This window comes from Chenopodium album, chromosome 6 (assembly GCF_948465745.1).
Source record: "Chenopodium album chromosome 6, dcCheAlbu1.1, whole genome shotgun sequence".
Taxonomy (NCBI): Eukaryota; Viridiplantae; Streptophyta; class Magnoliopsida; order Caryophyllales; family Amaranthaceae; genus Chenopodium; species Chenopodium album.
The window spans coordinates 5,940,236-5,949,860 of NC_137839.1; positions in this window are offsets into that span (position 1 = coordinate 5,940,236).

Genomic DNA, 9,625 nt, shown 5'->3' on the forward strand with positions numbered 1-9,625 from the left:
ATTAATTAACAAGCGGTGAAGCGGAAGAAGCATCCATAGTCTTATAAGTTGTTTGGGTCCAATTTAGTCCAATTGGGCCAAGTCATTAAATGATCCAATTAAAAGCCCAAGGTCAAGGTTCAACTCTCCAAATAATGCCAAAGTCAAGATCAGTCCACAAGGCAAGTTAATTGGGCCCAAGCCCATTTCTCCCATATATGCCAAGGTATAAAAGCCATCAATATTACATTTGTACAAACACAAAGCCTCAAGCAATTAATTCTCTTGCATAGCTTTCTCTCTCTACACATTGTACTAACTTTAGCATCGGAGGGGCCTTCCTCGGCAACACCCCCGAGGCTAGTTTACGTGTGTTTGCTGTGCAGGAAACCCTCGGTCCATCATCACTTGGGTTGAGCCCAGTCTTCACCACCTCATTGGACCTTCGGCAAGGTCCCATTGTTTTTACCCGAAACAATTTGGCGCCGTCTGTGGGGAAGACTTTCAAAAAATCCTTAAGCCAATTTCAATCGTTCTACCTCAATCTTAGTTCCAATGGCTAAGAATCGCAAGAACAAAAACGACGGGGCTTCTCCTATGAGAAAGCGCCGAAAGTCACTAGGAGGGGGTCCCTCGGAACGCCCCACTCCTAGCCTATCTCCTCCTCGGGATAGGAGCCCCTCCGCGGGACCCGACTCTCGGGAGGAGCCTAGGGAGAGATTCGAATCTCCTATCATCCAGTCCAATCATCCGCCGAGCCCACCTCGGTCAAATGAGGACGACTGGTCCAGTCAAAGGACTCAATCTCATGCCCGGAGCCAATCTCGGAGCATTCGCACCAACTCTCGCTCTCAGTCGAGGACACCCTTGATGGGACCCAACTCGGAGGAGGTAGTGAGAGCCCTGGCGGTCCTCATGGAAGCCATGAAGGCCCAAAACGTGCCACCTCCACGCGGCCGAACCCCTCCGCAAACCAGAAACCAGCGGAGGTGCCTCGGCCAGGAGGGGGGGAAACTCTCCTCTTTTAAGGAGCTTGGCGAATGGGAAGAGGATACTTGGAGAACCGAGAGGGAGAAAAACAGGAACTCTCACTTCTTCAGGGATTCCTCCATTCAGCTCGCCACGAGCCGAACCCATAAAAGCAGCAGTTCTGCCTCTCGGCCAGAAACTGCTCGCCGAAGCGTTCATGACCGGCTCGGCGATAGGGAGCGAAGTGTGCACAGTCGCCTCTCCTACCCCGCAGCCGAGGCCCAGACCTCCCAGCCCGGGACGAACACCACTTCTACCTCTCTGAGAGGGCGGAGCGCGGTCCCTTCGGCTGGGAATAAGGGCAAAGCCGTGATGCTGCCCTCCAGTTCTCCATTCGAGCAATGGATATTGGAGTCCCATGTGCCGACGGTCAAAATCCCGTCGCACATTACTTATGATGGAACTTCGGATCCGAAGGACCATATTGCCTCGTACGAGGCTCATATGCATCTTTGCCCCAGGTCCGAAGCAACTTGGTGCAAATATTTTCCAACCACTCTCAAGGGGGTCGCGCAAGCGTGGATCTCCAAGGGAGTTAAAGAGGGCTCGATTACTGGGTGGGACAATCTGTCCTCCAAGTTCAAGAGCAAGTTTTCCACGGCAAATCGCCGAGAAAAGACTACCGCAGAGCTCATGGGCCTGCAGCAAGGTGAGGCCGAGAGCCTCCGAGACTATCTAACTCGCTTCAGCAACGAGTCATCCAGCATTTCTCAGCTAGACCAAGGGCTGGCAGTCTTCGCCCTTCAGCACGGTCTCAGAACTGGGCCGTTCTCCGACTTCATGGTCATGAATTCACCTCAGACCCTGGAGGAGGCATTGAATGCCTCGGATAAGTTCATCCGAGCTGAGGAGTGGAACAAAGCAAAAACCCAACCCCAATCTGGGGGAGGGAAACAAAAACAAGCACCCTCGTCTGAAGGCCAAGGCCAAAAGGCAAAGGGAAAGGCGAAAGCCTCGGAACAATCTTCGGCCAATGAGTCGAAGAAGGAAAAATCTGCTCCTTTCGCGGGCAAGTACGAATCTTACACTCCGCTCTCCCTTCCGCGCGCTAAGATCTACAGTGTAACGAAGGAGGAGCAGAGTTACAGAAAGCCGAGACCGCTCCCAGAGTGGTATCAGCGCAAGAATAAAAATCAGTGGTGTGAGTTCCATGAATCACCGGGACACAACACCGAAGAATGTATCCAGCTGAAGGACCAAATCGAGGATATGGTCCGGAAAGGGTACTTGAAAAAATATATCGCGGATCACCGCGAGAAAAAAGAGGCCGAGAAGCTTGAGAAAGACTCTCGGCAAGAAATTGACTTCCCCCGAAAGAACAGCAAAACTGCGGAAGGAAAATTCCCTCCAATCCATGTTATCTCGGGAGGAACATGCTCTCGGAGGGAGCACAAACGTCACCTCAGGGCTCTGACCCATCAGGTGAATCATGCTGATATACAGCCACCCCAGTCACCGGTGCCGAACATGACGTTCACAGCCGCTGACTGTCGGGGGGTGACGTACCCTCACGAGGACCCGTTGGTGATAATCGCCACGGTGGCCAACCACGACGTCAGCAAAGTCTTAATTGACGGTGGTAGCGGGGCAAATATTTTGTTTCGGAAGGCCTACAATCAAATCAAGCTAAAGCCCAAGCACCTCACGCCGGTATCCTACCCAGTATCCGGATTCAATGGGGCTTCAACTTACCCTGATGGGAAGGTCCTACTTCCTGTCACCATCGGCTGCGACGAAGCAGCTAGGAATGTCATGACCGAATTTTTGGTCATTGATGCTCCTTCAGTGTACAACGTGATTTTGGGGAGACCCCTAATTCACGAGATCCAAGGGGTTGTCTCAACTTATCATCAGCTGATGATATACGTTTCAGACGCCGGCTTCCCCGAAAGGATCCAGGGCAGCCAAAAGGAAGCCCGAAGATGCAACTACCTCAAGCCATCCACTAGTCGCCTAGAGGACGATGATGAGGATGAGGAGGAGAAAGAAAAAGAAAAAGAGCCGAACACGAAGAAGCCAAAAGGCCTAAGTGCTTCAGCGCAAGGTTCTGTACCCAAAGAAAAAGGGTCAGAAAAAGAGAAGGCAAGCTCTTCATCTGAGCCGAAAGACTCATGGAGCCAGCCGAAGAAAAAGAAGTCTGGGATGCCTGCTGATATAGACAGCAGGCCGGATTGTGAAGAATCCAGTCCATCAGCAATGGACACGGATCATCAGACTGAAACGGTCGAATTGACCGAAGGAGATGCTGAGAGATGTGTAACAATCGGGATGGACCTTGATCCGAACACCCGTTGTGAACTTATTCAACTCCTTCGGGACAACAGAGATGTGTTTGCTTTCTCGGCAGCCGATATGCCTGGGATAAGTCCAGACCTCATCTCCCATAGGCTTAACGTCGACCCAACATGTCGGCCAGTTAAGCAAAAGAAACGGAATTACTCCGTAAATAAGAACCGAGACATCGCAGCCGAGGTCAAAAAATTGCTGGACGCAGGTTTCATCGAGCCTTGTCAGTATCCAGAATGGCTGGCCAATGTGGTGATGGTTCAAAAGTCCAATGGTACCTGGAGAATGTGCGTTGACTTCACGGACCTAAATAAGGCTTGTCCGAAGGATTTCTATCCCTTGCCGAGAATCGATCAGCTAGTCGACTCGACGAGCGGTCACGCCTTGCTTAGTTTCATGGACGCATTCTCGGGGTATCATCAGATCTTCATGCACCCCGACGACCGAGCAAAGACGGCATTCGTCACGAACGCCGGGGTGTACAATTACAAAATGATGCCCTTCGGATTGAAAAATGCTATGGCAACATATCAAAGACTGGTGGATCAGGTTTTTGTCGATCAAAAAGGCCGAAACATGGAAGTCTATGTCGACGATTCAATCGTCAAGAGCAAGAAATCTGAAGACCATGTTAAGGACCTGGCTGAAACCTTCGCCACCTTAAGAAAACATCAAATGAAGCTGAATCCGAAGAAGTGTGTCTTCGGGGTGAAGTCAGGGAAATTCCTTGGATTCATGGTCAGCAAGAGGGGGATTGATGCCAATCCCTCCAAAGTTAAAGCTGCTCTAGATCTTCCTGAGCCGAAAACAAAAAGGGACGTTCAGCGGCTCACCGGAAGAATGGCGGCCCTCTCGAGGTTCATTTCAAGAGCTTCGGACAAGGGGTTACCCTTCTTCAAAGCCCTGAAACTTCCAAAAACAAAGGAGCTCATTTGGGAAGAAGAGCAAAAAGAGGCCTTCAAGCAGCTTCGGGAGCATCTGGCTCAGCTCCCAACTCTGGCTAGTCCAGTGGAGGGAGAAACTTTATATCTGTACGTGGCTGTTAGCCCGGCCACCATCAGTGCAGTGCTGCTGAGGGAAGAAAATAAAATTCAGCAACCGATCTATTTCGTCAGTCATACTCTGACAGATGCCGAGACTCGTTACCCTCTACTCGAAAAAATTGCCTTTGCAGTAGTGGTAGCCGCTCGGAAGTTGAGGCCCTATTTTGATTGCCATCAGATAGTGGTTTTCACTGATCAGCCGCTGGAAAAAGTTCTCGGCAAAGTGGAAAAATCGGGTAGGCTGGCCAAGTGGGCCTTTGAGCTCACTGAATTCAGCATCAGATACCAGCCGAGAGCAGCCATCAAGGCTCAAGCTCTAGCGGACTTCCTGGCCGAATGCTCGTACCAGGAGACGTTAGACGATGAAAAGAAAATCTGGACCGTGTTTACGGATGGATCCTCCACCGTAAATGGTTCGGGGGCAGGGGTAGTGATAACCTCTCCCGAAGGCAAATCCTTTGAGTATGCACTAAAATTTTCTTTCAAGGCTTCGAACAACGAGGCTGAGTACGAGGCAGCAATTGCAGGCCTAGAATTGTGCATCTCTCTGGAAGCCGAGCATGTTTGTCTGAAAACAGACTCTCAGCTAGTTGCATATCAGATTGGTGGCAGTTACGAGGCCAAAGAGCCCTCCATGGTAAATTATCTTGCCAAGATCAAATCAGTTATTGCAAAGCTGAGAACATTTGAAGTGCAGCTGATCCCAAGGGGTCAGAATGCTCAAGCCGATGCACTCTCCAAACTTGCCAGTTCAACTCTCACCGAGCTGAACAGATCTGTATACGTGGAGGTGCGCCGAGAAAGAAGTGTCGACGAAGCACCCGAAGTGTGCTGCGCCGACCCAGAGCCCAGCTGGATGGACCCCATCTTAGCTTTCAAGCTTCGGGGAGAAATTCCCGAAGACAAAATTCTAGCTTCCAAGCTGAAGAGAGCTAGTTCAAGGTTCATCGTCTTCAGAGGAGAGCTTCTAAAAAAGTCCTTCTTAGCCCCGTTGCTGAAATGCGTGGGACCAACAGATGCAGATTATATCCTTCGGAAAATTCACCTCGGCATCTGTGGAAACCACATTGGGGGAAGGACCCTAGCCCACAAGGCATTGAGGGCCGGATATTACTGGCCCACCATGGTCTCTGACGCCAAGGAGCTGGTCAGGAAGTGCGAGAAATGTCAAAAATTCGCACCAGTCATCCATCAGCCAGCTAGAAACCTTCAGCCGATCCTAAATCCGCTTCCATTTGCCCAATGGGGGCTGGATATTCTGGGGCCATTTCCAGATGCACCCTACCAAAAAAGATGGTTAATAGTCGGCATCGACTATTTCAGCAAATGGATTGAGGCTGAAGCAGCCTCGAATATCACAGAGCAAACTGTCAGGAAATTTATCTGGCAGAATATTATTACTCGCTTTGGTATTCCGAGGGTTTTTGTCTTTGATCATGGAAGGCAATTTGATAATCTACCGCTGAGGCGGTACACAAATCAGTTCGGCATCAAACTGGCATATTCAGCAGTGTGTCATCCACAAAGTAATGGCCAAGCCGAAGCTGCAAATAAACAAATCCTCAACGCCTTGAAGAAAAGGGTTGAAGATCTAAAGTCCAAGTGGATAGAGGAGCTTCCAGGAACCCTCTGGTCACTTCGGACAACTGAAAAAGAGGCAACGGGCTATTCACCTTTTGAGTTGGTGTATGGTGCCGAAGCCGTTCTTCCGGTGGAAATCGGTTTTGAAAGTTTAAGAGTGCACCACTTCTCGGCTGAGAACGAGCAACTTATGAAGGAATCCCTTGATTTCCTTGACGAAGTGAGAGACTCAGCCCGAGACAGAATGGCTGCTTACAAGCAGAGAATCAGCAAATTTTACAACCGAAGGGTCCATGCAAGGCCCCTCAAAATTGGAGATCTTGTCCTTCGGAATGCTGCTGCAGTTCAGAAAGGCCGAATCCATGGGAAACTCTCAGCTGCATGGGAGGGACCTTATGAAATTTATGATGAGCTTCAGCCAGGGACATACAAACTTCGCCAGTTAGATGGAACTGAGCTGAAAAATCACTGGAACGCTGATGTACTTAAGAAATACCATGTGTAAACCCTTCGGGGCAGAACAATCTTTGTAAGTACATTTTGAACTATTAATGAAAGGCCTCAGAGCCACCATTTCTATAAAATTTTGCAACTTTTTATTCTTTTAAGTTTTCTTCATTCTATCTACTCTTTAAGGGTTTTCATCCAGCCTCGTCTGAAACCTTTGCCTTCGGGTAGCTGGGTTTCGGATTGCTGACAAACCCGTCTTTTCAAAGAACTCTAGTCTTTCAGCTGAAGCTAAAACTTCAGCAAGACTTGTTCTCCAAAGACATGAGTCCATGGACAAGTCTGGGATATTGCCTTAGCTGAGCCTCGTATCCCAGAGAGCCATTATTTGAAACATTGCCTTCAGTTGGCCCTGTGTTTCTGATATCCATTTTTAAAGATAGAGAGAAAACCAAGGATAACGGCAACTATTATAAAATATTTATTCAGCCTCGTCTGAAACCTTCGCCTACGGGTAACTGGGTTTCAGATTGCTGACGAACTCGCCTTTCAAAGAGCTCTGGTCTTTCAGCTGAGGTTAAATTTCAGCAAGACTTGTTCTCCAAAGGCCTAAATCTGTGGACAAGTCTGGGATATTGCCTTAACTGAGCCTTGTATCCCAGAAAGCCATTATTCGAAACATTGCCTTCAGTTGGCCTTGTGTTTCAGATACCCGTTTTTAAAGTTAGGCAGAAATCCAATTCAGTAATCCAAAGACCTGAGTCTTCGGATTACTGAGGGAGGCAGGAAGCACTGTCAGCGCAAGTTTATCTTCAGCAGAATTCTTCAAGCTGAAAGCTTTGTACTTAGCAAGTTTTTGAGAAAAAAGTAAAGCATTCAAAATAAGGCAGAGTAGTTGAAGAGAAATGCATCAGATAAAAATCAAAGGCTCAGAAAATGAGCTATAGAATTCAGAACTGTCTAGGACATAACGAAATATCGGCAGCCGCCCACAAGCGGAAAAATACAGCTGCCGAGGTACAATACAAAAACAAATAAAGCAGTTTGTACATCAAGGCAAGCTGAAGCAAAAAACAAGGCAAAACAATTTTTTCAGAAGCGGCAAGTCTAAAATTGAGCGCATGATGAACCGCAAGATTCTGAAGACGACTGCCCGAGTTCCTATGCTTCAGCCCGAGGATCAGACTGATCAGCAATGCTGGCTTCAGCTCCAGCAGCAGATGAAGCAGGCTGTGCACCCTGCTGAGCTTCCCTCCTCTCTTCTTCTTCCTCAGCTTCCTCAGCTGCAAGAATCTCAGCTTCGGCTTGAGTAGGGAACTTCATATGGGGATCTTCTGGATCCTGGCCCCATTCAGCACACTTGGACCAGTCCAGATTCGGCTCAGCATGGAGACAAAGTCTTCGGCATACTCTGAACCCGTTCTTAAATCCCATCTCGTACTCTTCTTGAGTATAAATGCGGGTTTTGAGCAGGGCTTCAGCATCTGCTAGCTTCTTCTGTACCTCCTCCAAGTTTTTCTTGGATTAATTTAGCTCTTCAGCGAGCTTGGAAGAGGCACCCTTCTGCTTGTTCAGCTCTTGCTGAACCTCTGAAGCTTCAGCCTTCAGTTGAGTCAGCTCGTCATTTTTGACCCTTAGCTGATCCTCAGCCTCTCTCAGCTTCGGCAGCAGCAACAGCCTCTGAGAGTTGGACGTTTTGGGCTTGGAGCTGTTCTTCAGCAGCCATCCTACTGGCTTCTGAAGCTTCCAATTTCTGCTGCACCTCAGCCTGTGCAGTAGCTCCATCCTTGATTCGGCTTTCAATGGCAGCCTTGAATTTGGTAACGTCCACTCCCATGTGATCTCGGAGAAAGTTCTCCCCTTCTATTAGCGGGGGGAAAACCTCCCTCTCCATAGCAGTGCAGAAAGTCTGGAGGGCTTCAGCAGCCTTCTTTTCGTATTCCTCCCCTTCCCTCTGCTTTTCTTCAGCTGCTGCCTGCCTCATCTGAGCAAGCTTCAGCTCTTCAACAGCCACCTTCTGGGCATGCTCGGCCTCGTCCACCCTATTTTGTAGGGTGTCTATCAGCTCTACAGTGAGAGTCTGATTGTGCACAAACTGAAAGCAGAGGCACAACTCAGTAAAAAAAAAAAAAAAAAAAAAACAACAAGCATAATAACTTGGAGCTGAAGAGCTGAACAGAAAAATAGAAACAAGAGTAAGGATTTACCTGCATCATCAGCAGTTGATTCGTCCTTACAGGGTCTGGGACAGATCTGCTGGATTCACCCATCCCAGCAGTGGCCTTCAACGACCAGGCCCTTGCCCTGTCTACTTCGGACATTCCAGCAAAGCTGCCGAAGTAGGCTTCTGCACCTTCTCGGTTCTGGCCCCATATGACGTCCCAGATATGATCTGGAATTGGAATTCGGGAGGCCGAGAACCCCATCTCTCCAGAGTGCAGCGTCTGGAAGGAGGGGAAGGAAGACTCAGGAGCTTCATGAACCCTTTGGGGTTCAACTTCTTCTTCTTCAGCAGTCTTCTCTTCCTCCTCAGCAGAGCCGATGACGATGACCTCTGCTTCCTCTTCGGGGTTGAGGACGAAAGCCTCAACCTCTCTAGCAATATCAGCTGAGAAACCCTCAGCAGCGGGCTTCTCAGCACTTTCAACATTATGCCCTTCGGCATTATCTACAATTCCCTCGGCTGGAACCCCTCCCTTGGGATCGGGAGTCTTTTGGTCCACCTCCATCTCAGGAGGTGGGGGAGGGGTCTTCGGTGGGGATTGTGGTGGTGGTGGGGGAACCCTTGGCAATTCCCCGGGCTCTCTGATGCTGATGCCGGACGGCCTCGGCCCCGTTTGGAAATCGTGAGGGCCGATGATGGCCATCCGTCTCCTCCTTTTCTGAAGGGGCTGTTCATCCATATCCGATTCTTCGGAGTCTTCCTGGATTTGATCTTCGGGACGAACAGGAGCTTTTCCTTCTCTCTGATTTTTGCTCCCTTCAGACTGCAAAAAACAGGGGGGGCAAGAAGAGTGAGTAAAAAAAAAAAAAAAAAAGAGAAGAAAAGAAGTTTCAAAGCTAAAAAGTTAAGCGCAACTCACCGAGGTCTCCAGCAAAGCCTCGTCTTCTTCTTCAGCCGCCCTCGCTGCTGCTTTTTCTTCAGCAGCCCTGGAGGACCCTTCACCTCCTTCACAAGCTTCAAGAGCCCGTGCAACCTCCTCGGCTGTACGGGCGGCTTCAAGCTCCTCAGCTAGCAGTTGAAGCCAAGGGTCTCTCTT